The 6,325-nt window shown below is 40.8% G+C and overlaps 1 long non-coding RNA gene across 1 annotated transcript in view; it reads left to right on the top strand.

Moving 5' to 3' along the window:
- Window positions 1-1,242: 1,242 nt before the first annotated feature.
- The window catches only part of LOC109383445 (uncharacterized), a 9,963-nt gene continuing 4,880 nt past the window's right edge, over window positions 1,243-6,325 (top strand). The window contains exons 1-2 of the long non-coding RNA XR_002124179.1: window positions 1,243-1,593; window positions 2,204-2,381. This is a non-coding gene — a long non-coding RNA (uncharacterized LOC109383445). The remainder of the gene's footprint in view (window positions 1,594-2,203; window positions 2,382-6,325) is intronic.

Here is a 6,325-nt window from a genome sequence, read left to right as displayed (position 1 = left end):
CTAGAACTGTCAGCTGTCAAATGACATAGCAATAACATAGATGCGAATGACTCTAGTACTTCCAAAAATGAACTAGTGCCATCTGTCACAAACATGCATCATGACTTTTCTGACAACCCAATAATTGTTGGAACATGGAGAAACACTATCAGGAGAAAAGAAGCAGATGCCTTTGGTTGCAGAGTTGTCTGAAGGGGGAAGTTATAAGGATACAAGAAAAGATATCCATGGCTTGAATGAATCCTTTACAATGGGGTACAGTAATGAGCAACCACGAAGACCCTGTGTCTGAAGTGACAGAAATGCCAACTGTGGAGTCAAAGGTTGCTCTTGAAAGAATACAGCTGGAGTCCAGGGTCCCACTGGATAAGCTGCAGTGAATTTGAGTATGCTGAAGGCACCGACTATGCTTCTCACACTTTTAATCTTGACTGCAAGAAAATCGGTCCACTTTATAGACATCTCTTATTATTCTTTGGAGGATTATTTCTCTGTGGAATTAGGCTGGTATCACAAACTGGTGTCTCCATCTTTTAGATGGAGACATGAGTTTTGGGACGATTAAGCTGTTGGTCAGCAGCTCGTCACCACCCCATATAACCAGGAAAATAGCTGAGCATCCCAGTCAGGTTGCCTTTCCTCCCCATCCTGTCTGTTTACCTAAGAGCAGACATAGGTATTTATGCGATGTGTGTCTGAGGCCAGCATGATCGCGGAATATGGCTTCTGCATATTTTATTCAGTATTTATGCATTTCAGAGGTGCTCCAAATCCAATCTCAGGGCCAAATTGGCCACTGGCCATTGACTTTGGTTTCCCCAGAAGGAGGGCTTGCTGAGCAGCCAAAGGCTTTTATTCCTGAGGAATTTGAATCACAGTCTATCTCTGTTCCTCAGGGAAGAAACAGACACAGGCTAATCTCACGACTGTGAGAGTTTATTACTTACATGATATCATTGGGAGCACACTGTCCCAGTGATGCTTGGCAAGTCGACAGAGTTTTTCCCCAGTGTCAAACTGTTTGGGTTTCAACAGCATTAAGACTGGAGGCTCATGATATATATACATAGAGCCTCTCCTAGAGTTGTGCTTTGGAAGATGTTGGTAAAAGGACATATTCATTACAGGAGCACCTGTGGATCCTGAAAGGAATAGGATTGGGAACAAGTGCCATTTGAAGTCTATCCTTGACTTCCCCTGTGTCTTGTCAGTACCCTGAGTGCTTTGCTTGGGAGGGAGATATTGAAAGCTTTCTGTTGATTTAGTCTCTCCTTTGTTTCTCGCCCAGGTGAAAACTCTGGGGACATCTGATCCACTTCTTCACTCTAGGAGATAATGCCTGACTTTCACCCATATAAGACATCTTGACTCATATGGGTGCTTTGGGATACTTAACAAAGAAATCCAGTCATTTTATCACTCATTATTCTGAAGCTATTCAATTATTCCCTTTCAGAAATGCACATTTCCCTGGCATTATTTTAATAGGTAATAATAAGGAACATGGTTGATGCTTATTCTCCAATATTTGAGAGTACTACAAATCTCTCCCAAACACACATTTTCTTGGAGTTTCACAAGAGCTCTTTTAAGGTAAGTTATTGGAATTTCTAATTTGTTTTCTGCAAAATAAAGATTTGGGAAATTGAATGACTTGCCTAAAGCCACACAGATGATAAGCAACAGACCCCAGACTTAAATGCAGATGGTCTGACTCCAAGGCTAAATGTTTTATATAGTGCTGCCAATCACCAGCCTGGATTAAACAGACAGATTAAAGTTTTCTTTATGGCACTTTTGTCACTTTCTTCTCTTCAGGGAACAGTTATCACAAGGTTCTGACTGTCCCTGAAAGCACGCTGGGCCTACATTCTAGCTGTTTCTGACCACCTCCGTGAAGTTTTTCTATAATAACTGAAAGAATTTTGATGGCTTTGTCCAGCCCTATGGTGAGCACACAAGCATTTTGCTCCCCCATAAAAGAAGAAATAAAACCACATCTGTCTTTCAGTATGACTATGAAGATGAAATGAGATGGTATAGTAAAGTGCTAGCAGAGGGACCCGTACATGCAGTAAATATTAGGACCTTTCTCCAAGCCTTACATCTTTTCCTTTTTAAAAATTACTTCCTTAGGATAATTTCCTAGAATTGTGATTACAAGGGCATACATCTGGATCATTTTTATTCTTCTTTCTTATAGGTAGCCCAAGAGTTTTAAAAACCAACTGGTAAGGATGCCAGCAGTGTACGAACTTAAAGAATTGCTTCTCTGTATTGCCTGACATTTAAAAATGAGTTTAGAAAAGTTAAAAAGAAAAAAAGAAAGAAAAGAAAAATCTCCAGTTGAAACAAAGAAGAGGCACTCTAGACTAAATAAGGTATAACTGTCCTCTCTGAGTGGCTGATTACAGACAAAACACTTAAGAAAGAACCCATCCATTTAGGAGGTGGGAGACAGAGACAAAGGGCACTTGGGGAAATGTGAAAAGAACTCGTGCTGTGTCAGGCAAACTTACCTGAAACCAGAGAGTATTTCTGGGGAAGCCAAGGGAGAAAGAGCTTTCCTCATATAGAGAAGCTAGATCGATCGACCTGGATAGTGGATAAGGGGTTGGCACTCAGATATGGGGAAGAGTGGTCCTCAGAGCCATAAGCTTGGAAGTAGCTCTCAGGGCCCAGCATTTTCACAGAGCTGGCCTGGGATGCATGATCCAATCTAGCACACACCGTCTTCTAGGAGTGGTGCCCTCCGGGAGGTTCTCTGATCATTTGGGAAGCAGGGGAGATGGGTGAAGATGTAACAAGAGCACTTAAGATCCTTTGGTTACCAATTGGCTGCTTCTCCTAACTAGTTAGTGTTAAAAATCCTCAAAATCAAATAGGCCTGATTTTGGGGGTCAGTAAGGAAAGGGAGCCTGAGAAGACTGTGTCCTCTGTGTTAGCATATCTTAATGGAAGAGGAAGCCCAAAGTATAAGCCCAAAGTATAGAGTAAGAGATAGAATAAACAAACCTAAAAAAGGAAATAAAAGCAGTTTGAATCCTTGGGACCCCTGGGAAAGAAGAATGGAGAAGAGAGAGGCAGGTGGAGGGGTGCCTGCTGAAGCCCCCACCCCCACCCCCATCCTTTAACAAGCCAACTCCTAGGATCCATCTGGGGTGAGTTGGAGGGTCAGAGAGGAGCTGACCAGCAAGGAAGCTGGATCAAGCCAAGTGATGGCTATTTCTGTGTTTTGTTACTTAGACTCTTCTGGTTCCTGTTTCAGACTGTTGAATGAGTTCTATCCTGTTGCAGTGGTCGGTGGGTCCTGCGCAAATCCCTCCAGTATTTAATGACCCTGAGATGACTTGATAAATGTGATTCAGAAGCCATTTTGCCCTTTGCTTGTTTTGGTTCAGGCAAAATAGTGTTATTTTAGGTCCCTGGGAAGATTCACTACCCCTAAAATGCCATAATTTCTCTCTGCCCTTGGCCCTTGGCCCTCATCTCTTCTCCTGCCATGCCACCCCCAAAATAGAATTTGAAGCCTGTATTTTTAGGGTGAGAACTATACTTTTTTAGCTTATGACTTTAAACTTGGCTAATGAAACTGCCACTTGAAGCTGTTATCTACCAAAGATAGATTCCTTGTTACTGTTTTCTTAATGTTCTAAGGTTTACAAAAACTTTTTCATGCATTATCTAGTTAAAACAATACTACCAGCCTTTGAAGGTATGTTTTACACAAAGATACCTGAGGTTGTGACAGTGAGGTTAGGTAAGCCACCGGAGGTAACACAACTAGTACATGGCGGAGTCAGGATTTTAATATGATTAGATGCCAACATCAGACATTCCCCACTACACCAGTCTGCTTATTTATAGGAAGAAGGTGGTTCCTGTGGCCAGTCAGTACCTGGACTCTGGAATCACACCTCTTGGGTTCAAATCCCAGTGCCACCACTGAGTATTGATTGACCTTAGACAAATCACTTAGCATCTATTGCATCAGTTTCCTTGCCTGGAAGCTGGTGATATAATACTACTTCCCACCTTACAGGGCTGTGGTGAGGATTAAATGAGTTAATACATATAAAACTCTTAGAACAGTTTCTGGCACATATGGCACACTGTATGAGTATTGGATATTATTAAGAAACCTCTGCTTTTAAGAGACTTTGTGGTAAAATGATATCATCCTTTATACATCTCATTCTGCTTTTACTTCTCTCTTGGAGAGCAACAGGAAAGCAAAATAGCTGCTTCCCTGATATAAGCACTAAACTGAGCTTCTCTGGAACTTCCCATAGATTTCCTCCAGGATGAAGAGATTAACTTGTGGAATTATAGACCTTCTGGGCTTGGAATTGATTTTAGACAAATCTGGCTCCCTACTGCTCTGAGGGTCCCACAGCTAACTGGTGTCTGAGCTGTCTCATGACTCCTAATCAATCTAGTGCCCTGACTTTGAGCTATAGACCATAGACACAACACTTTTTTTTTTAGACTTCTTGTTCCTTAGGAAATAGTCACTTTTGCACTGCAAAGCCTTTTTGAAATCAAGTGGGCAATTGTCATAACAACACATGATTTTGAAAAAAGGTGGAAAAGAAAAGATGATTATCTGTGTGGAAGCTACAGCTAGATTTTTGATACAGAGTTTGTTTAGGTGCTTTTGAAAAAGTAGAAAAAAATATTCTGTGCATTAAAGCCTCAAAGTAAAAAATAATTTAAACACACCATTTTATTTATTTATTTATTACCTTCAGTGTGATCAGAGGAAGCAAATAGAAACTGAAGCTTTAATCAAACATAAAGAAAAAAATTGCCCTGAGATTGAAACTGAGTTTAAATTGACATTTCTGGTCATCATGCAGGCTCTTAAGGGAAGGGGAAAAATAATGTTTTCCATCCCATCCTCTAATATAAATGTTAGCGAGCTTTGGATTATCCATTTGAGAATTTTTCTTACTGCCATTGAAAGGCAAATCTTTGAATACAAAGAAAATAAAAAGGCAAGTCAGTGATTAGACTTTCAATTCATGCACTTTAACATATGGGTGATGGGCATGCAGCTGTTTCATCAAAAATAAGGGAACATGTAGTTTGCTTGGGAACAAAAGAATCTAATTTTCTCAAATTGGGATGGGAAGCAGTGATTTAAAGGGCAGAGGCATAGCTGACTCTCAAGGAGCCCCTAAAAAAGCTGCACACCTTCAAAAAACAAAAGGTCTCCCAGTATGAATGTGATGGCATTTGTGAGTGAGCTTGAACTGGAAAAGAGATCCTACCCACAGTTTTCCCTGAGGGAACAGGATTAAAACTGTTGATAAACCATACAAATTAAAGGCAGTGATTATTTCTCTGAGTTGTATGCCCTGCCTCATTTCTTTAAGTTACATCCAGACTGGCCAACTGGGATGTAAGCAAGCTCACCCCTAATTCATGCAAAACCTGGGCAACAGTACAATTGGAAGCCTATATACCAGGAGTCTCAATATTTGAAGTAATAAATTAAGCTAACAAACTATTAAACAAAATGTGTTCTTACCTTGACAAATGTATCTTGTGTATTGCCTGGGGTAAGAGTGTTCCTGAAAGGGAGTTCATTGTCTTTCATGACAGTTCAGAACACAAGCACTGGGACTGGTCTATAGCTAAATTAGCATGTTGTGACTTTTCTGGGATAACTGCTTTAAAATTTGCTATTCTGTTGCCTGACCATGGATTGGGCTGTTGTGTTGTCTGACCGTGGATCAGGTGACAAGTTACAGCTTTAAGTTTGGTCACCACACACATATATGTGAAGGTCTAGTGGTTCTTAAAGATGGCAGCATTTGCATTTGTGTTGGAATAATTCTTCATTGTATGCAGGACTCTCATAAGCATTGCAGGAATTTTAGCATTCCTGACCTTTTTGGGTTAAATACCAACAAAAGACCTCAGTTATTGACAAGTAAAAATGTTCCAACTTGTTTTCAGATGCCCCATAGAGGGGATGGTACTACTCCTGGGTCATAACTTCTGGTTCATAGTATCTTTAATATTTCCTATAAGCTACAATGGTTAACATTTATTGAACACTTTCTATGTATAGAATGCTTCCTTGGTCCCTGGGTTGAACAGAGGCTTGATCTGGTGATGTTGTATTGTCAGTGTTATCACTAGGATAGCTGAGGAGAAGGTAAAAAATTATTACTTCTTAAATGTGTATTGTCTGTCCGGCAGAGTGGCTCAGTTGGTTAAGAGGTCGCTCAAGTGTGTGAGCTCTGAGCAGCAGTAGTTTGATTCCTGGCCCGAGCTGAGCTGCCACTGAGCTGCCAACAGGTGGCAGGATGGCTCA

Source organism: Hipposideros armiger, unplaced genomic scaffold (genome assembly GCF_001890085.2).
Source record: "Hipposideros armiger isolate ML-2016 unplaced genomic scaffold, ASM189008v1 scaffold_83, whole genome shotgun sequence".
NCBI lineage: Eukaryota > Metazoa > Chordata > Mammalia > Chiroptera > Hipposideridae > Hipposideros > Hipposideros armiger.
This window is presented reverse-complemented; position numbering and strand designations above follow the sequence as displayed.